Raw genomic sequence first — 23,315 nt, 5'->3', positions numbered from 1 at the left:
CTGTTGTTCTTAATCAATTCAGTCAAAGGAATTGAAACTTTTAATTTAGCAATCTCATTTTCTAAACTAAAAGCTGAAACTTTATCTACCTCTTTGACTAGAAGGTCCTTCTTTTCAACTTTTTCTTTTGCTGCACTTTGCTGATTATTCTTCTCGTTTGCAATGCTATTTGCAGATGGTCCTTTGCTGGAAGTCGGATCAACAGGCTCTTTCCCTTTCTTCTGAATGTTTGAGGAGTCATTTTTGGGTTGTGCTTCCTTTCTCTTTTGAACTAGACTGATTGGTACATCTCTGCTTATCGATGAATATTGCTTTTTCTATGCTGTTAATGCATTCATATATCCTCGCTGATAATCATCCGACTCATCCTCCAAAACTGCCTCATTTGCTAGTATGTAGTCTTCATCCCTTTGGGCATCTGGGACCTCCGAATATTCTTCATCTTCCATGAGAAAGATGGGCAAACCATCAGCAGTAAAGAAATGATTCGCCTCTACCACCAGATCATCATCATCTTCATCCTCTATTCCATGCACATAGTTTTGCTGCAAAGGAGTTCTGACCTGTTGCTGTTGTGATGACTAATCTTGTGCCTTTTGCTCCCTTTGTTTAATCCTAAATTGGGGTTGCTACTCTCCTCTGAAGTTGGGATTTCTGATTTTTGTTTCAGGCTTTCCTGCAACTGTCAATCGGTCAAACATCTTCTCAATTTTGCGGAGAAGATTATTTACCGTAACATCTGAGGAAGATGCTTCTTCCTTTATAGTCACCTTCTTTTCAGTTTTCATCCTTGCTCTTTTGGCCAATAGATTTTCCTCTACACTCACAACATTCTTCTGCATATCCTCAAGTGTGGTAGGATCTCTCTCCCACAACTGATATGCCATATCAGCATTGAAACCGTCTGGAAATTTGATCAATTCTAACCCCATCGGTGGTTTAATGTCAGCCGGAATAGCATTATAAACTGCATTGAACCTTACACAGTAATCTTGCACACTTTCACCCACATTCCTTTTGATATTTTCATACTCAGATAGAATTTGGAGAGGGTTCTTCTTTACCTCCCACCGATCTAGGAATTGTCTATGCAGAACTGGTAAAGTATTGATAGAGGCTGCTGGTAATGCTCTGAACCACTTTCAAACCTCGCCTCCAAAACTCTGTACAAATAATCTCATGGACACATTTTCTGCATCTACCTCATGAAGGTCAAAGAAGTCATTCATCCTGTCAACATGTTGCTGCACTGTAATACTTTGAGTGGCATCAAAAAGAGGTATCTTACTTTGGTAATCAGTGGGCATATCATCCAGATTCTGAGGTAGAACGAGGGGTGCATATCTGGTAGCCATGACTCGAGGTGGATTTGAAACTGGTGTTGGAGAAACAGGGGGATTTGGGAGAACAAGGGCAGTTTATGTAATAGAGGTGATGGGTGTTTGAGGGGTAGTGATAGGCTGATGAGGGAGTGAAGGTATGAATGGAGATGAGGGATGATTTTCAGAAATATGGGGAAATGATGGTGAGGCAAAAGATGTTGAGGCCGAGTCAGAGAGTTCAGGGATTCTATCAGTGGTGAGGGATGAAAGATTTGGGTTACTTAATAATTTGGCTCATTGAATTTCAAGTTCTCTGGTGAATTCTAGATCTAGGACTATGTCCAGTAGTTCACTATCAGATGTGGTTCTAAATAGAGAGAGACCAAAATACTTGTCAAAAGGGAGATCTTCAAGGAACATCCACTCAACATAGCCTGAATGAGATCTAAAAACAGGTCTAGGACTTGGTGAACTTTCCTGTCTGAGTATCTGCGGAATGAGATTAGGATTTTAAAATACAGGAGGAGGATCGGGATCAGGATTGCACCTATTGTATCTTCTTGAAGCCAGTGTGTTCAAAGTTCTCAAGATTTTTATATTGCTTTACAACTTTCCACATTTTAGCCTAATGAATTCTAAACTTATCATCCAAAAGTTCAGAATTTCCTAGTAGTACTGGGGTATAACGAGATTTTCTTCCCCATTATGGTCGCCACTATGTTAGAGCCTAGATTGACCTCAGGCTAAAAGAAGGCAATCCTAGGATAACCAAAAACCAAACTTAACCTAGTAGCTAGCCCTACCAGGTCGAGAGAGGGCTCTCTCCTTGTGAATCTCAGTAAAGATGACTGGATCAGCTATGGATTTTAGGCTAGGTATAGTAGCTATAGGGATTTTGATTGATTTTGTTTGGTTTTTTGCTAGATCAAATGGAACCAGGTAGTTTTGGGTCAGGGAAATTTAGTCAGGATGTAGGGTGTTCTATGGGGCAATTTATCCTTCTCAAACAGTAGAAAACATAGAAAACTAAATGACTTCCCAAGGCAGAGCACTTTAAACAATGAATTCTACCTATCTATCTTGATATCATTAAGCTAGAAGCAATGAATTAGATTGTGGCATACATAAAGCATGTGAAAAACTGATAACAGAAGAAGAAACTATGCAAAAACACCATACCACAAGTATCCCATAAAAATAGCTGCAAATCCTAGTTTATTTCCTTGCCAAACTACTGATAATGGTATATAATGTAGCTCAGAGCATCCAAGAGAGTCCAACCTTTGCTAATGATAGAAAAAATTCATAATATAGACATCAAACCACCTATGTTAGCCATCAACGGTTGAAACCAAGAGAAAAGGAGTTGTTACAACCATTTCCAAACAGGGACCAGGAATATAGGCAGTGGAACAACTTGCCTCTATAAGCATGGAAATTGATTCATTGACCCCAAAACCACCTCAAACTGATGAATCTACCCTCTAAGATCATTTCACTATTACATTTACATGCCAAGTCATTAATTACAATCATAAAATCATCCATGAAGAGAGAGAAAGTCAACTTGCAATGAGAGTAGGTGAAAATTTGATTTTCTAGCAAACTGGTCAAAAGTGTAGCAACATTAGTCAAAAGCACAACACCTATTTCCAACCACTTTTGGAGGCCTTCCGCTTAACCCAATTTATCCCAAGATGGCTCATTGGAAAGGTCTTCTAGTATAGTTTCTGGAACAACTTTAATTTTTTCATTTGGAGGTCATTTTCCCCCTCAAAACTTGAATCTCCCAAGACTGCTTCTGTGTGTCCAAAAAGAGGTAGAGAGGTCATTTTTTGGTAGTTTTTGGACCTTTTGGTGACCTAGTTTTGCTCCAAAATTTCTGAAATTTTTTGGGATGAATGCTCTCATCATGTTGAATCCAAATATATAAAATTTTCCTCCAACAAGTGCTCCAGGGAAAAGCACAGCGCCACCGCCAATTTCTTGTGTTTGAAAATTTCAAAATTTGAGAAAACAAATTTTTTTCAAAACATGCCCATATTTGGCATGGGACACCACCATCAGCTGCTTTTATGGGCTAGTGAGGCTTCAGCTAATATCTTCAACTTATCTTGTTCCATTTTTCTCTTTAAATCCTTCCTCAACCTAGCTTTAAGCTTCCTGATCCTCATGTCATAGATTTTGTTGCCGGTCATGTAGTGGTAGGCCATGTGATGAAGCATCTTCTTATCCCTATTGGCCTTCTCAATTAGCCCTTCGAGATGTATTTTGACCCTCTCAAGCCATGTTTCCCTATCATTCTCAATATCTTGCTCAATAGAAGTCAACTTGACATGAGCCTCCTTGGCCTTTTGCCCGTTTTTTTTTATCATTTGCAGCTCCATGAGGATTTGCTTGTCACTCAATTGTTTGTTTTCCTGCTCTAAATATCTGATGATTAACTTATCTCTGTCTATGTTATCTACGAAGGATTGTATTTCAGCTTCTTGTTCCTTTATGATAATGTCTTTGACAGTCTTCGGATCTTGAGCTTCCAAATCAATAATGTCAACTCTATGATGAGTAAAATGCTGCTGTGGCTCCTCATGCTCAACAAGATTAAAATCTCTTTCCTGCTCATCACCAAGATCCTCTTCCTGTATCTTTTCCTTGCCCTTTCTTTGCTACAAAATTGATAGATCAAGTAATGTTGTAATGCAATACCAACCGATCATGTAACTATGACAAGGATGGTGCTTGGAAGTGCTCGAACCAGGATATAATTGGAAATGCTGACAGCCATATATGCACAAAATGAGTATGGCTGTGTAAAAGACAATCTGGTTTGTCATTCAAACTAAAAAAATACTCCATATATGCAACAATAGGATCATAGAAACTAGACCATGTCTGCTGCCCTAACTCCTCAACATATGCTTCCAGCTGCAAAATGTCAATGTAAACATCCATGAGCAACCCTATTGTTTCTTGTTTTGAAGGAGAGAGAGTTTCCAAGAACTTTTTGGGATCTCATAATTCATATGATTAGATCTAATCATTTAAATACTAAATCTCCTTCTCAATTTTTTCGACAACTAACCCAAAGAAACCAGTTTTAGCTTTAGGAGGAAACTTTGGAGATCTCAAACATTGAAGCACGGTAATGAAAAATAATTCATCTATTTCAATATCCACTAACTGATCTCCAACTTCTTTGAAAGCTTCACAACACACAGGGTTTGCCACATACCCTATCATTGGTGATTACCATCAACGTTCTGAAATCTGGATTCTGTATTCGTTGGCAGTGAAGTCGATTTGAAACTTTGAAGTTTGGGATCTTGAACAATGTAGTCGTCAGCTAGATGATTTCAGCCTTCATATGTGTTTGACTGCTGTCCACCATTAGCAACCAGATCTGCAACTTGAACGATCTTTCCCAGAGAAGATCTGTCACCTCGTTCCCCAGCAATGGCACCAAAATGTTAGCACTCAGAATGTACCTCAAGGCCAAGAAGAGGAAATTCCAAGGTAACCACAAACCAAGCTTTCGATATGGTATCTAGCCCTGCCAGACCAGAGAGGGCTCTCTCTTTGCCAAAAAAATGTGGCTGTGATAAGTGAATCTTTGGCTAGCTATGGAGTGTGGGGATTTGTTTGAAAGGTTTTTGGGTCGAAAACAACAAGAGAAAAGACCATTGGGTTATGGAGTCAATGCTAGTTTCTGCCGGCAAACTTGGGGCAAAGTAAGAGCAATGTTCAGCCAAGATAAAGGATTGCAAATGTGAGAAGAATAGGGGAGAAATCCTGCTACCCTACAGGCATCAAACAGGGGATGGATCTGTAGTAGTAGCTTTAGATGAACGAGAAACACGGGGTTTCTCAATAGAGCATCTAACAAAGGATGAATTCTACAAAGACAACCATTACATCTAATAGCAAAATCATCATGAAAGGAGCATCATGTATAGATGAATTCCTAACACATCTCTTAGATAATGCTATAACAAGGTAGAAAAACAAAATATGTAAGTGAATTACAGGAAAAGCATACTAGACATTAACACCGTGATGGATCGTAGGTCCAAAGGGCAAAACATGCTTTATTAAAATAATATTAAGGAGAGACTTTGTATAGTCCCAAGAAGCCTCTCTCTAGTGTAAAAATCGAACCTCTACACTATGAAATTCATAAAATATTACATTTAGCTCATCCCTGGACTAAGGGAATTGAGCTCAACCATCTTCTTCAAAATAGAATCAATTACATTAAAGTTGGACCAAATTTCTGAAAATAGGTGTTAAATATGAACTCATATCTCCTGAACCATAGCGCCTGTGATCCGGATTTAAACAGGAACGCAACAAATTACAGAGATAACCATATACATAAAGATGCAGCGGAAATAATACTTCATTTCATTAATGGAAAATACTGAAATATGCTTACAAACAGAAATGGAAATAAACTAGCTAGGGCGATGGTAGCTTATCTCTGAGAAGAGATGTGATGGCTACATGCCTCTGAACTGTGTTACAATGAGGCTCGAAGGCCTATTTATCGTTGAGAAACAATGGAAAACCCTTAACATTCCAAAACCTAACCCTAGGAGATGAAACGGCAAACTGTGGGCCCCGTTTGGGTAAATTGGTACATCAACTTCCCAGGGTCGTAACTTTGGCATACGATCTCCGTTTGACGCGTACAATAGCTCGTTAGAAAGATCTATCCGAGCACTACCACTTTGGGAAGGGCAACATCGGTCCATGGACCCATGTTGCCCCAGATTTCCCAAAAAACGTCGTTTAGGGCCTCAAAACGGCTCCAGAAGTTCAGGACCCGAAAAACTGCTAAAAATAGTAAGTTGTGCTACAATTAAGGAAACTGAAAATGCTGAGAAAGACAATGGTGGGGGTCCAGGTGGACTTGGCAGGTGGCCACCAATATCCACCTGGATCATTCCTCCCCCCTTAGGAAGCAATGGTCCCCATTGCGTTGAGCTCCTCCATGAGATGAGGAAACTTCTACTGAACTTGTTCCCTGGTGAGCCACTTGCCCTGCTGAAGGAGTTGGCCCGCTTTGACAACTCGATACAGTTGGATATTCTGTTGGCGAGTGTTCTTGATCTGTGTGTCCATGATCCGATCAGTTGCAGCTTGTTCCATGCAATCTGGATTTAATTCTGTGGGTTTGAGCTGTTCTGCAATGTCGGATGTGTCTAGCAATGGTGGAAAGTATGGCCGAAGGCGGTCCACATTAAATACTGGGTGCAGGCCAAGGAATGGGGGAATGCTGAGCTCAAATGCATTGTCTCCCATAGCCTTAGTAATGGTGTAAGGACCATATCGGAGTGGTCTCAATTTTCGATAGGCTCCAGTAAGGCGTTCCTTTTGCAAATGCAACCAGACTTTGTCGCCCACCTGAAACTTGTGTGGCACCCGATGTTGATCATGTCGCTGCTTGTACTTGGCATTTGATTTCTCAAGAATGTCATGGACCTGCTGGTGAATATGTTGGATGCGCTCAATGAAGCTGGTGGCCTTATCTGTTTCGGACTGGACATGAGCTGAATTCATGTGAGTAGCTGCAAGTGGCATGGCCACATCAATGGGGCATAGTGGCTGGAATCCCAAACCCACCTGAAAAGGGCTATGGCCAGTGGAGCTGTGAAGAGCTCGGTTGTAGCTGTGCTGAACGTAGGGGAGGCTCTCGTCCCATGTGCGTGGATGCTTTGAGTTATACATGCGCAGAATGTGCACAATCATCCTATTGACAACCTCTGTCTGGCCATCAGTTTGAGGATGGAAGGCTGTGGACTTCGTGAGTTTGGTGTCCAGCATTGACCAGAGACTGGACCAAAAGGTGCTGAGAAAACCGACTATCCCGATCTGAGATGATAGACTGTGGGATCCCAAAGTGCACCCACACTCGTTCAAAGAAGAGTTTAGCAGTGGCTTCTGCTGTGATATTCTTCTTGCAGGCCATCATAATGGCCATCTTTGAGAACCTGTCGACGACCACAAAAACACAGTCATTTCCATGCTTAGTGGAAGGAAGGCCTGACATGTAATCCATGGAGATGGATTCCCAAGGTCGACTAGGGGTAGGCAACGGGGTATAGAGGCCTTGCTTCTTAATGGTCGGTTTGGCAATGGCACAGGCAGTACATGATCGGATGTACTTCCCAACATCCTGTCGAAGATTCGGCCAATAGAAATAGTTTTGCAGTACTGCCACTGTTTTCTCGACCCCGAAATGCCCAGCAGCCCGACTGTAGTGTGCTTCCCAAATCATCTTGGCACGCTCGCTTGAAGGAACACAGAGGTGACCGAGGTGGCATAATAGGGCATCCTGGAGGTGAAAATCTGCAACCTGCCGACCCTCCAAGAGTGTCTGGTATGTGTGGCCGAATTCTGGGTCGCTTTTGTAGAGAAGTGGCCAATCAGAAGTCTCGTGCCCGCAAGAGTTGAGCACGGTGGTTAGCGCCATGATCGGTGGTCGACTGAGGCAATCTGCAACATTATTGGTGCTGCCCTTTTTATACTTGATATTCAAGTGAAACTGTTGCAGGTATGTAGACCACTTCTGATGGCGATCATTCTGCAATTTCCCTTGGGTCTGTATGAACTGCAGAGGTCGGTGGTCTGTGTGGATGACCGTTTCCTTCCCCAAAATGTAATGCTTCCATTGTCGGCAGGCCTGTACAATGGAATACATCTCTTTATCATAAGTGGGGTACTTCCGGACTGTGTCTGAAAGTGTTTCACTGTGATATGCCACTGGATGTCCATGTTGAGTAAGGACTGCCCCAATAGCATAGTCAGAGGCATCTGTCTCGACCTCAAATGGTTGTTGTAAATCTGGTAACGCGAGCACTGGTGCCGTGCAGAGGCGATCCTTCAACTCCCTGAATGCCTTCTGTTGAGATTCAGACCAAAAGAATTTTGCTTTCGCCCTGCCCTTGGTGACTTGACTCAAGGGCCAAGAAATATGAGAAAATCCCAACACAAACCTGCGGTAGAAGTTGGCAAGACCTAGAAAGCTGCGGAGCTCTGTTAGAGTGGTTGGAGAGGGCCAATCCCGAATGACTTGGACCTTGGCTGGATCGACATGCACCCCCTGTTCATCAATGATGTATCCCAGATACTGAACCTCGGTCATGCCAAAAGTGCATTTCTCCAAATTGGCACATAGCTTGTGTTGCCGCAGTGTTTGGAGAACCTGTCGGATGTGGTGGAGGTGCTCTTCCCAACTCTGGCTGAAGATCAGAATGTCATCCAAGTATACTACTACAAAGGAGTTGGTGAATGGCCGCAAGATGTCATCCATTAGCCTCATAAAGGTTGCAGGAGCATTCGTCAATCCGAAAGGCATGACCAACCATTCGAAGAGGCCCTCCTTGGATTTGAAGGCAGTCTTCCACACATCTGAGGGTTCAATTGGTACCTGGTGATATCCTGACTTCAGATCGATCTTGCTGAAATATTTCGCCCCCTTTAGTTGGTCTAGGAGGTCATCAATCCGCGGGATCGGGTACCTATTACGGACAGTGATCTTGTTCAGCGCCCGATAGTCAATACAGAGTCTCCACGTCCCATCCTTCTTCTGTACCAACACTATCGGGCTCCCACAGGGCGAAGAACTCGGACGGATGTGACCTTTCTGCAGGAGCTCCTGAATCTGCCTCTTGATTTCATTGTTCTCCAGAACGGAGCGCCGATAAATTGGTCCATTGGGTAGCGGCGCACCTGGGGTCAGATCGATGGAGTGCTTGACTTGACAGTGCAGAGGAACCCTGCCGGGGAGGTGAAGATGTCTTCGTACTCCTCCACAATCTTGTCCATCTGTAGCTGCCGTGCAGAGGGACCCCGTTTGGAGGCCGCGGCCACTGTCTTCTTCTTCCCTTGAGGGCGTATCATCAGGAAAACAAATTTCCTGGTTTTGGAAATGATCTTACTGCATTGTTTTGCAGTAATCAAAGAGATGGCGGCAGGTGGTGCTACCTCTGGTATCCTGAACAACTTATTTCCCAATGTAATAATAACAGCACGGGGCCTTGATTCATACACAGCATGTCGCTTCCACAAGTATGGTTGTCCTAGTAATACATCACAAACTTCAAGGGGAGCAATGTCACACAATACCTCATCCGTGAAGGGCTTGATGTTGTATGGAAGGCGACACTGCTGGCTCACGCGAAGATCTCGCCCTTGGTGAAGCCACCCAATGGTGTATGGTTGTGGATGTGCTGTGGTCGGTAAGCCCAACCGCTTCACGACCTCTGCCGAAATGAGGTTCTTTTGACTCCCGCTATCAACAATGAACTGTATCGGGGAGCCCTTTACCCACATCTGGGAGTGGAAGAGACGCTCCTCCTCCTCTGGATCTTCGGGTTCATTTTTCTGGATCTTTGCGGTAGCAACAGTGGCGCTGGGATCCGCATCAATGATCTGCTTCCCTTTTTCATACCCCTTATCGGGTTCTGACTCAGAGTCGGAACATGCATCTGATTCTGAAACCTTTAGCTCAGCCACCAGTGACTGCTTGGCCCGACACTCACTTGTGTTGTGAGTGGAGCTCTTATGGAACTCGCACCATTTTCCAGTGTCCTTTCTCGGCTTCGCGGCGTTGCTCTTTGCTTGCAGCTTCGGCTGGTTGTCTTGGGTTGTCCCGCCTTGGCTTTGTCCTTTGTTCTGTGGTTTAGGGGCACCTTTCCCCTGCTTTGGATTCGCAGATCCAAAGTCTCGCTTCTTTTGTTTAAACTTCTGCTCGACCTTGACGGCATACCGGTATGCTGCGCCGAGCGAGGGGATGTTTAGGAACTGTATTTCTTCCTGGATGTACTTGTGCAGGCAGCCACGATATTTGAGTATCAAATGTTGCTCCGAATCCTTGATACCCAACTTTGTGCGAAGGGTATGGAAAAGATTGGTGAACTCCGGCACGTCTTGGTCCCTTCCCTGCCGCAGCGTGGTCCACTTTATGTATTCATCCTCATAGCTTCCGACAGGGTAGTACTGCTCCTTGATGGCATCCCGGAACGAATCCCAGGTGGGTGCGGCTGAAAATAGTGAGCCAGTACTTTCATCCTTCTGCTCGCAGTAGGTTTCCCACCAGTCCTTGACGTGGGGGGCTGCTTTGAGAAGAGCAAAAACAATCTTTTCCCGACTCGAAAATTCATGAACAGAAAAATAACCCTCTAGCAGATTTAACCATTTATCTACGGCATCGGCGTCTATCTGACCCTCGAATATGGGGATTTCAAAATTAACTTGTACCTTAAAGGGTGTGGCGTTTCCATAGGAGCTGCTGGAAGCCGATGCGCCGCTTCTGGGTAGCCGCTGAAGGATCTGCGCAAAGCTGTCCATCATCGCGTTCCGTTGTCGCTCGAGCGCTTCTTCGAGCAAGATTTTGATGGGATCTCCTGCCCCCTCGTCTTTCTTCTCGTCCGCCATGGGAGGCCGTCGGGATTTGCGAGGCTGGTCTTGCAAAGGTTCAACCAGTTCAAGCCCTAACTCCTTATATCCCGACCTTGTTGGGGACATGCAAAGAAAAACAGAGAAAAAGCAGACCGCTCTGATACCACTGATCCGGATTTAAACAGGAACGCAACAAATTACAGAGATAACCATATACATAAAGATGCAGCGGAAATAATACTTCATTTCATTAATGGAAAATACTGAAATATGCTTACAAACAGAAATGGAAATAAACTAGCTAGGGCGATGGTAGCTTATCTCTGAGAAGAGATGTGATGGCTACATGCCTCTGAACTGTGTTACAATGAGGCTCGAAGGCCTATTTATCGTTGAGAAACAATGGAAAACCCTTAACATTCCAAAACCTAACCCTAGGAGATGAAACAGCAAACTGTGGGCCCCGTTTGGGTAAATTGGTACATCAACTTCCCAGGGTCGTAACTTTGGCATACGATCTCCGTTTGACGCGTACAATAGCTCGTTAGAAAGATCTATCCGAGCACTACCACTTTGGGAAGGGCAACATCGGTCCATGGACCCATGTTGCCCCCAGATTTCCCAAAAAACGTCGTTTAGGGCCTCAAAACGGCTCCAGAAGTTCAGGACCCGAAAAACTGCTAAAAATAGTAAGTTGTGCTACAATTAAGGAAACTGAAAATGCTGAGAAAGACAATGGTGGGGGTCCAGGTGGACTTGGCAGGTGGCCACCAATATCCACCTGGATCAGCCTGTTACAAAACTGAAAGAGGTTTTTCTAGATAAGGTCATTTTTGAGAAAAACCTCTCTTAGAATTTGGAAATTCGTTTCCAACTGCTCGGAATATGTGCCACAAAATCATCTCTAAAACAGAAAATCATTAAAAATTTAAATTTGTAAAAATAAGCTATAAAGATCTAGTCAAATATTCCACTTCACGACACCTGTGATAAACTGAAAGAATTTTTTGTTATATAGCTGGTGGTTAACAAAAAACTCCTTGGGATTCTCAAAATTACTTTCCATCTATTGTAAAATGGCGCCACACTAAAAGGACTAAAACAGTAAAATAAATGAAAAATTTGTCTTGTTTTAATGTAGGCTCCAAATATCACTGTATATCTCCCACATAGTAGCACCTGTGCGTAAACTGAAGTAGGTTTTTGTTATTTGGTATGTGATGGACAAAAAAATCTTTCAATTTTTTAAAATTCCTATCCAAACTGATTTTGTGGTAAACTTGTCGTTGTGTGCAGTAATTGACCTCAGAACATGCATAACCAAGAATCAATCATTCATTTCGATCATATCTTCTAATCCAAAAATTGGTTATGAGAGTGTGATATACCGTTGGAAAGATCTTTCAGAGATGCTTTTGATGGACACACTTGTGACATTTTTTGTGCTAAAGATCATGTGAAAAAATCCTAACCAAACCAAATCTAGTAAGAGGCCCATTTTTATCATTGAAGGAAGGCCAAAGGACTGACTCTAACAGGTTGGGTCGCCCGTGGAGTGGGTCGGCCACGTGGCTGGGCGGGTTCGATTCCCATGTTCATATATGGAACATAGGTGGGGGTGTGGGCTGGGTCCACCAGAGGTGGCCCACCCACAACCCAATGTAATATATTTTAAATTTAATGTGGTGTGTGGTGGTTGAGTGGGGGCCCGCAGGGGTCATGGCTTGTCGGCCCGTTTTATTTTTTTTTTTAATTTTTGTTATATGTTGGTCATTGGGGGGTGATAGGGTTGGTGGCTCACCACCACATAATATATATATATATTTTTATTTATTATGAAAATAGCGACATTTTTCAAATCTTTCGAAAATAAGGGATATTGGGCAATTTAATGAAGCCACAATTTCGCCAGCTTTTTGGAGCTAGATTTCATGCCCCGGGGTTGGTCAAGTTGTAGGAAACTTAAAATTGGCCCACAACCCAACCTTGACCAAAAATTTTACTGACTCGTTCTCCCTCACACGAGCTCATATTGACGAACCGTTCACATCGTTGTGATCAAGATGACAAGATCTATGCTCTGGTCCTAGTTCGAAAGCATTCTAATCACTTTGATTTTTGAGCTTCCCTAAGCCATATTTGTCCTCTGTGTGTCTCTAGAGCCCCTTGGATCACTCAGTGACCTCTGCATATTTTTTACCGATAGTGTCCAGAAGCATTATCCTTTCTCCTGGTCACCTGCACCTGGAAATGAAGGACAATACATCATGGTAGACTAGGGGATTTCTGGATTTGATGTCGTCTCATCATGAGTGATTGAAGAAACAGGTACATGGAGGAGACATGGTGTGATGATGAAAAATATGAAAAAGGAGCATATGCTAGAAGACTTGCTCATGGTTAGACGAACTCATGAAGTATACCAAGTAGCAAGCAAAGGGGACACATGCACATGCATGAACCATCAAGCGGCCACCAAGACTATTGAAGACTCCATGCACTTTTCCATGTGGAGGTGAAGCTATCATACACCACGAGCACACTCATCATTTAGAAGCATAGCATCTCGACACGAACAACACTGCCAGCATGTGCATACCTGCAGTGTCATGTCGAGTTGTGTCACGAGTTTACTCGTCCACATACTACTTTGGGCCATAACTGTGTAATACATGTAATGTAATGTGGAAGTCCAAGAGACCCACGGATGAAATCAAAGAGTTATGTAAGTCGAACAGTCATGAAGGAAGTAAAATAGTCATAAGGGTCAGTTTCACCCTTGGCTATATATACCCCTCATTTGTATGTGCAAATGAATTTTCACCTTGGCTCCTCCCACATATCCTTGAGATTCTTTAGTCTTTTCTTTGAGGAGTGAGCAGTGGCTCCAATGCCCTACTATCGAGGTTAGTGATGTATGGTGTACATATGTGTCTTGGAACTTTCACTTAATTCAAAAACCTGTTAAAGGCCAACACGTTTTCACACATGTATTGTATTCATTTGTAAGACTATTCTTTGGACGCTCGTAATGCATGTTGCTTTAACTTGTATTAAGATAGTTGAACTATTTCGATTATTTTAGTGCATATGCTATTGGAAATGTATTGTATCAATTATTATCACTATCTCTCCCGTGTGGACTACTCCACCGGACACTTGCCAAACTCATTCTTGTAAAATTGTTATAACGAACGTCACCTAGAAAAACATAGAAGTTACCCAAGAAGCCATCTTAATCTGCGCTTCCTGCAAGCTTATCCATCAAGCCTCCCATTGGTCAACTAGAGAATTTGACTTGGGCAGTGATCTAAGGCTGCACTCATCCCCAAAATTGTGCAGGAGCTACCATCCATTTGGCTTGCACTACCTGTAGAAATTATGCAAACAAGAGGGATAGGGACCTGCTGCCTGTCACTACACTGTCTTTGGAAATTATGTAGTTTTGTTAGTCAGTCCCCCTACCGGCATGCTTGCCACTCCTAAAAATTGTGCATAATTCTTAGACAATCCACCTGCTTCCCAACACCCTGCTCATCCTCGAAATTGCATAGACATGTCCTGCATGAATGCCTCCCAGATCTCTGTAGTTTTCACTAGTGAGCTCCTACAGCTTGCTCTCAGCCTCCTTTGGAAATCTGCACAGGTTTCACTACCAATGCCTCTTGCTTCCTACACTACCTTCCCCGAAAAAATTGCGCAGTTCTGCCTCCAATCTGAGCCAGATCCTGCAAATGTCATGACTGTCTCAGACTGCTCAACCCAGCCTCTCAGTGACCTCTGTTCAGTTTTTCCTGACAATTCCCTGGAGCCTTGCATCCTGGCTAGACATGTGCTCTGCGCTATTTTGGAGCCTTTTCCTTTGTCTCGGTCACCTACACCTAGAAATGAAGGACAATGCATCATGGTAGGCTAGGGGATTTCTAGATTTGATGTCGTCTCCTCATGAGTGATTGAAGAAACAGGTACATGGAGGAGACATGGTGCGACAACGAACGAGATGAACAAGGAGCGCATGCTATAAGAATTGCTCATGGTTGGACGGACACATGAAGCATACCAAGTAGCAAGCGAACGAGACACATGAACATGCATGAACCATCAAGTGAACACCAAGAATATTGATGACTTTGCACACTTTTCCATGCAGAGTTGAAGGTATGGTACACCACGAGCACACTCATCACTCAGCAACATAACAACTTGACACGAACAAAACTGCTAGCATGTGCATACCTACAATGTCATGTTGAGTTGTGTCATGAGTCGCCTCAACCACATCACTACTTTGGGTCATAAATGTGTAATCAATGTAATGTAAAGTGGAAGTCTAAGAGACCCATGGATGAATTCAAAGAGTCATGTAAGTTGAACAGTCATGAGGGAAGTCAAACAGTTACAAGGGTCAATTTCACCCTTGGCTACATATACCCCTCATTTGTACATGCAAATGACTTATCACCTTGGCTCCTCCCACATAGCCTTGAGAGTCTGCAGTCTTTTCTTTGAGGGTCAAGCAGTGGCTCCAATGCCCTACTATCGGGGTTAGTGATGTATGGTGTACAAATGTGTCTTGGAACTTTCGCTTAATTCATAAGCCTATTAATAGGCCAACATGTTTTCACACATGTGTTTTATTCGTTTGTAACACTATTCTTTGGATGCTTCCAATGCATGTTCCTTTAAATTGTACTAATATACTTGAACTATCTTGATTGTTTTAGTGCATATGCTATTGGAAATGTATTGTATCAGTGTTTATCACTGTCTCGCCCATGTGGACTACTCCGATGGACACTCGACAAACTCATTCTTGTAAACTTGTTATAACGACCGTCACACTCATGTGGATTAATCTGCTGGGTGTCATACATGCTATCTGTTCACTTTGTGTTTGTGACTGCCGCATCTATGTGGACTACTCTGTTGGAAGCTGCACGGATCCAGCTATGTGGTGTGTCCCTAACAAAGTTGGGACTAGTCCTTTCGACTTGAGACTCACTCTCATGCTCTCCCTGTGAAGTGAAAGAACTTAGACACAAGTTATACTAAGCACTCACCAAGAACATGAACCTCTCTATTTGAAGACTAGGTATACCACTCTCATGTGCTGACAAGCAAGAGCAAAGGCATATCCATAAGATAATGGCAACTGGGCCATCATACCTGATGGGACTCCTACACCAAACTGTGTGAAGTCTAGTTGGGAATTAATACTAGGGAGATCCCCTAAATGTTGGCGGGTCAACACCGTCAACATTTCATGCGCTAGAAGGAGGGTCAAATGACAAGCTGAGTCCTCAAAATTTGTTTTGAATCTTCGCATACTTATCATGACTAACCACATAATTTCTCTTCCAGAGTGTATGTCTTATGGAAACGACTTTGAAATCTCAGAAGAGCTCTGGAATGACTTGTCATGTAATACATATGTTGCTGGTGCTGGACCCACCAACATGTCAAGGGGATCTCCCCGGTAAGAAGTCCCAATTAGACCTCAGACTATTTGGTGTAGGAGTCCCAATAGTGGGTCGTAAGGTAATGCCTTGACCACGGTGTCACACAGAGGCAATTAGAATAACTCTGTCAGCAACAAGGGTGTGACTGATGCAGTGAGTCAAGGAAGGTGTATGATAGGTTCCAACACTTCAAAAAGGGAAGGTGGTGAAGGTGAGTTCCAGGTTGAAAGGGATCAGTCCCAACTAGCTAGGAACACACAACACAAAAGGACATGCATAACTTCTGGCATAGCAGTCCACTCAGATGCGACAATCACATCATACAAGGTAAGATAACACGTACAACACTCATGGATTAGTCCGAGATGAGTGTGATAGTTGTTATAGCAAGGTTCAAGTGACAGAGAAGTCTACAGGGACGGTGACAACATCAACAACATATGCAACAAATTAACAACAAAATTCATATAATTTCATGTGAATCAGTTCATACACAAGTACGTAAGTTAAACAACACATATCATTAAAGCAACCGAGCAGTCCAACTACAATAACAACATATGCATGAAAATGTGTTGGCTCTTATTATATAAAGAAGTGTAAGTCACAATCATACAATACATCCATGTAAACCTTCTTCAAAATAGTCTTCCTAGAAGCTTGGCTGACCAAAATCCTATACAATGAGTTATGAGGGACTATTTAAAGCAAAGGGTGGGGTGACCCTTGACATGCCCCTTTGTGACAGTTCAACTACCCTCATGAACCATCACCTATTCTATGATTGTTACATCCAACTATTGAAACTTGACTTACACTTGACATGACTCAACATTACAATGCACATGTACTCATGTGAGACAACATGGATTGAGCAAGCCTTGCAAGACATCACTGACACTCAGTCCACTGTGGTGAGACCAACTCTTTGACATGCTTGTGATGGTGAAGCTAGTGAGCCGATGCCAAGCTTGGTCATTCGTGATGGTGTGCATGCACCTCATGGTGACATCTTGCTGAAGCGAACTCTTTCTTTCGTTGCAACGGTGCATTGATTCAACCCTTTCATCTAGCTTTTCTACTAACATGCACATGATCTTCTTGGGTGTGGCTGAACTGGTAAGACACTGATACATAGTGTTCATGCTGACCTTCAAGTGTGTGCTAGTGGTCATGCGCATCAACTTGCCAAAGTACCCGTTCTGCTCCAGTTGGACTTTCTTCTTTTCTTTGCCTTGGTGAGTGTGTTGAATGGGTTGGATTACATGCATGCACACAATGACATGCATGATGTTGAATCCCTTGCATGCAATCAACCACATTGCTCACCATGTCTACTTTGTGTTAGCTACTGGGATGGATCTTTAACTTGTCTAGGCGTAGTTTCATCTGTGAGTGCACATTGCGCCCATTGTTGTTCCTGATCCCACTGTAACTCATTCGTCTATTTGTGCAGCTTCATGTTCTTCTTGAGTTGTTTCTTCAGCACATGCAACTCGTTCTTTGTTACATCTTCTGCCTTTGCATGATCTTCATGTTGCGCTGTCACTCCATAGCTGGAGTCTTCAAATTTTCTTTCATCATCAGTGGACCTGCTAGAGCTTGCAACCTTGTTCCTCCTCCGTGTTGTGAACAACCCTCTTGCATTCATTGCATTTGGTATGCTATCTTCAGCTGGTGTTCATGATGCTAATTGCTGTGATGTTTTTTCTTAATGTCCTTGTCTACAAACAACTTGATGTCTTCATGAGTAGGCAAGCTCATAGACACTTGATCGACTGCATCCCCTAGTGTGCTCTGAACGGTGTCCTCATCTCTGCTCTCCTGGAAACGATTGTACCTGTACTGCTGAGAGGTATATGAACACCTACGATACCCGAAGACATGGAAAAACTCATAGCAACATACCTGGGTGAATGATCATGAAGGTTGCACAATTTTGGCTGAGAGGTCAGGAGACTGACTGCCAAGACTGCTCAATTCACAATCTAGGCTACTGGGAGTCTTGTTGACTACTGGAACTGTGTAATGCACAATCCAGTCTGGTTGTTGGCTACTGGGATTGTGTAATGCGCAATTCCAGCTAGGAAGGACTACTAGCCTAGGGATAGATTTGCGCAACTTTTTGGGCCAAGCAGCCACTATCCTCTAGAAATTCATAAAATAGTCCTGGAGGCTAGTGCTGGGCAGAAATGTGCAAATCTGGAGAGGAAGGTGAGGCTTCCTTTCCCAGATTGTGCAATGAAGCCTTGGTGAAGGCAGAACCCGGGCCAAGGTTGGCGCAACTCACCAACGGGCAGTTGAAAGCAAGTAAGTCAGTGAATGCATGGTAACACTAAGTGATAGTAGAAGTGATTGATAGTGCATGCAAAACATGAATGAAAGATTCAACAAATAGATCAACATGCATGTGGGTGAGGCAGTTCGCTGGTTGGGCAAATGTTCATGCAAAATAGTTTCATGCATGCGACAACACTGAGATAGCAACAAAAACTGAAACATAGCTAGGACAAGCTAGTATATATGTAAATGATAGCAAGCATTCAAAGAAATCAAGCAAATAGTACTCCTACAAGTGAAAACATAAAAAGCGACAGAAATGCAACACATTGCATGGGAAGCGGGCTTACCCAAAAACCGCTGAGCTGAATGTGCCGACTACTCCTAGATGTGATGTGGGATGTCGAAGATGTAAGGTTGATGTGAGGAATGAGCTCTGCAGTGTCTGGTTAATGAGTTTTGATAACGTCGAGGTTGTGACATGCATGCCACAAATCTAGGGGAAGTGACATTTGCTGGGAGGTTTTAGAATTGCTCCTTGCATGTAACCTCCAATTGCTAAACATAGATCCCTAAAACAAGGGATGCCTTTACATGCTATCTTGTGAGAGGTAGCCCATGCATGCAAGTTTGTTTTTCTCAGTCACAGAGGGAATTGATTAACTTAATTGCACATGCAAGACATTGCTCGATTGCTGGAGAAAAATGCACATTTCTGGCTGGGAGCTGGGCTAGCTGTCGAGGAGATTTGCACAATTTCTGGGTAGAGTAGCTGACTGCTACCCAGATTTGCACAAATCCTAGGTTGAACAGCCTGCTACTGGGAAAATTTGTGCAAATCCTGCTGGAAGGGTTGGTTGGCAGGATTGCGCAATCCTGGAGCCCAGCAGGCTGCTAGAGAGGATTGCGCAATTCTTGGATGGAACGCTAGTTTCCCTCCATAAATGCATAATTTTCAAGGGGAAGTTTCTTAGCCTATATCTGGACCAAGTCTGGGTGAGAAGCCTGTGAGGGGAATGGATCAATTGTGATCGACAGGATGCCTTCATGCAAGAAAGACAATGAAGCTTGTGAACTAGACGAAGAAAGGAAAGTTGTTGTGAAGGTTGGAAGGGAGGCTCTAAAAATGAGGCTAAAGAAATTTTTTTGAGGGTGGTTGTAGCTGCTACAACACTTGGCGACACACTAGTAGAATTCTAGCTCTCTGAATGGACCTTGTTCATGAAAAGAAAGTCTAACACCTATGGAAGTATTGTTCAGTTTTCAACTCATCTTGGTTTCACACTAACTTGATTTTAAGATGTAGCATCTGTCAAAACATTGGTCGATTGACACACATTCTAAGCCAAGGAAACACAGTTGTTTCAATTTGGGTTGGGGGGTATATAGGTGCACAAGTAGTATAGTCGTCAGAGTCTTAGTTTCATCTCTGGTGTTGCTCCACTACCAGTAGGCCTAGACAGTAGCTTGGTGGATTCACATAGGAACACAAGCATTGCTCCACTGCCAGTGAGCCTGGTCAGTACCTCGGTGGAGTTACTTGCATCAGCTCCCTAAACAGGAAGCCTTTCTCTTCTTTCACCTCATTCATTTTTCATTTTGATTTTTTTTTACTTTTCATTTTTTCATTTTCACTCTGCATAGCAAGTCTTATTCATTACAGAGGCAGAATAGGGATCCGAACGTATTGAGAGAAAAAGTGGTTTTTCAAGAAGATAAGTAGTTTATTATATCTGTGACGTGCCTATTAAGGTTTTTCCCCTCACCTTACTCTACTTGACTGAGCTGACAAGGTTTAACCCAAAAACATTCGACTATAGAAGGTGACACTAGTTAGTGCGCAAGTGTTGTGTTTGCACCAATGTTCACTTCGAACAGTACACATTTTCCTTCGATGTATCATGGACCAAAAGTAACAACCTCATCATATAGAGGCAAGATGGCAGATAACCAAGTAGTGATAGCTATACAAGCCCTCTTGTACTTTACCCAGCTTGCTTCAAGAGTCATACATGGTTTCATGCAAAACTAACCTATGAAAGAAAAAATCAAACAAACTAACAAACAACAAAGCAAAGCAAGAGTAGAAGAAAAAATGAAAGCGAAGCAAGTAAACAAACAAGCAAGCAAACAAAGCACGTAAGCAAACAAGAATGAAAGCAAACAACTGAAAGCAAACACTACTACTCCTACAATGATGGTACATGGGCCTGATCACATAAAGTGATACTTCCAATGTAGCCATCGATGCATTGGTAGACCCATGTTGGTGAAGGCTTGGTCCGCGTGCCACCCTGTTGTTTGAACCAACAAGCAAGAAAGATATAACAATGAAGATAACCACACTTCGTGATTCAAAGTTTGCATGGGACATAAGTGAGTGCATGTGCATGATGGGTAGTCCACAGACTTATCATGGTGCTGTGTGCTACTACGTGAAACTTTGAAGAATAAGTAAACTCTTGACTGTGACATGCAAGAAAACAAAAGAAATAAAGAAAACTTGTGTCACGCATGAGTGCTTACAATGTAAGACTCCTCTAATGCATGAGCAATGGGATCGTGTAGTTCGAGTGGAGGAAGTAAAATCTGAGTGTTGGATTGATCTTGAGTGCATACAGATGAGTGATGAGGAGCCTTGAGTGTTTGAACAATTTCCTGATCGGAAGTGAAACTAGCCTCAAGACAATGAGGGCCTAGCATAACTATCAACCCGGCTGAAGTGCCTTGACAGTTGTGGGGTTTCCACTTCGTTGATAGATGGATCTTCGTAGACTAGTGGCTTAGACAGATTAACAATGAGTGAATCAACATCATGTTCAGGTGATGAGGTGAATATATCACAACAATCAAGATCAGAAAATTCAGGATGTTGGTTGGCATCCTCATGATTGGATGAATCACACAAAGGGGTAGATGAAAAGTGAACAAACTCATCCTCTGTGTTTTCGAAAAAGACAGATGAAGGATCAAGTGGATTTTCAATGAGTAACTTATCCTCTCCATTGTCTAATGATGTATTAACATCCGGTGATTCCTGCGAGTGATCAACAATGGGTGCATCCGCAAATGAAGATACACATGCAAAATCATGGATGGCAGGTTCACTAAAGAGGTTAGGAAAGAATGGAGGGGACTTAGATATAAGGGAGTCATCCTTCACTGAGTGTTGATGTTCAAACTCCCACTAATACTCTTCATGAATGATAACACATGTTTGTTGTGCAACTCCTTCTTTGGGTTTTTACTCACTCACAACAAGTGGAGAGTCCTGGATGGACGAACATAAGACAACATCACCCGGAGGAACACCTAAGTGAAAAGATGGAGGTTGAAGAAAAGAATGCATATGAAAGCTAAAAGGACTCATAACCAAATCTACGTGAAAATTGAGTGGAGTGATGTCGGGAGAGTGTGAAGGATGAATAGGTGTGTGAGCATGATCCTCAACATCACCGGGCAGTGGTGGAGCTGCTGAATGAGAGGGAGGCAGACAGTCAGCTGAGATAGTGCCCGCTCCCACATGAGATTATGCAGTTCCATCAATGAAGAATGTTGAGTGAGGCTTGAGATCAAGCTTCCTCTTAGGCCGGGTAGATTTATTAAGGCAATACTTGAATTGGTCCCAAAGATAAGCATATTTCATTTGGCTCTTTGGAGCTTGAAACTGCAAGTCACGAAAGTGTTGCCAAAAATCAATAATGGATTCATGGGGAGCCCTTCGTTGCTATAACAGTTTCCAGGTAAGATAGTCTGGATCAAAATGATAGAACATGTCTTCAATGAGATCACAAGAGTGCTCAAATGAGTACACCGTGTCAGCCAACAGGCTAAGCACCCAACGAAATGGAGATTCACGAAGTGTGTATGCAAGCAACAAACTAGCTTGTTCGTCAGAAAATTCATCTTCCTCATAAATCATGAAAAGAAAGTTATATAAGTGCTCATGCCAAGCCACTTCACCTTCACCATCATACGTGTGAGTGGATAAGAGATCGAAAATCTTACCTGAGATGGAGACATCTTCACAATTCGAGAAACACCTCTGGGGAAGAAGAGTGAAAGACTCCATGAAATATATGAAAAGGTTCAAAACTAGATGAGAGGACACAACTTGTCACCATGCCCTCCTTCTAGCAGTAGAAATGTTGATGATGCTGGACCTGCCAACATGTCAAGGGGATCTCCCTGGTAAAAAGTCCCAATTATACCTCAGACCATTTGGTGTAGGAGTCCCAACAGTGGGTCGTAAGGTAATGCCTTGACCGCAGTGTCGGACAGAGGCTGTCATCACCCTAATAAACTCACCTAGGTTGTATATTAGTGATGCTCGGGAACATTATAAATTCAACAAAATGTTGGATAAAATGATGGATGAATGAAAGAAATGCTTTATATTCAAGCCAGATAACCACTCCTACTATGATTGACCCCAGACATGGGTGAACACCCCCAAAATACAAGTATTTTAACCGCCAATTACTCATAGTTTTAACAAAATGTGATGATGGAGAAGACTGACTGCACCAGCAGATACACAGGACCCTGTGATGGCTGGCTACAACTAGAAAGGAGGTCTGTAAAACTATTATTTAATACACAGACAGGATGATAGCTCTCTATGCATTTAAACAACAGAAACCTGCAAGAAATTTTAATGAACAGCTAAATTCTAACACAGAGGTGGGATGACAGCCCCTCTAATGCTAAACATTCACAAATCATGAATTAATGCAAGACAGGCACAGCCTGGAACAAAAAGAAGTGAAAAGTGAGCAAATGACAGCAAAAAAAAGGCTGTATTAGTTGGAAATGAAGACCAGAAGCTGCAGGTCTCAAAGTAATTACAGTC

The sequence above is a fragment of the Pinus tabuliformis genome, chromosome X (genome assembly GCF_031772625.1).
Source record: "Pinus tabuliformis cultivar Carrire ecotype Pingquan chromosome X, CPIR1, whole genome shotgun sequence".
NCBI classification, from domain to species: Eukaryota; Viridiplantae; Streptophyta; class Pinopsida; order Pinales; family Pinaceae; genus Pinus; species Pinus tabuliformis.
This window is presented reverse-complemented; position numbering follows the sequence as displayed.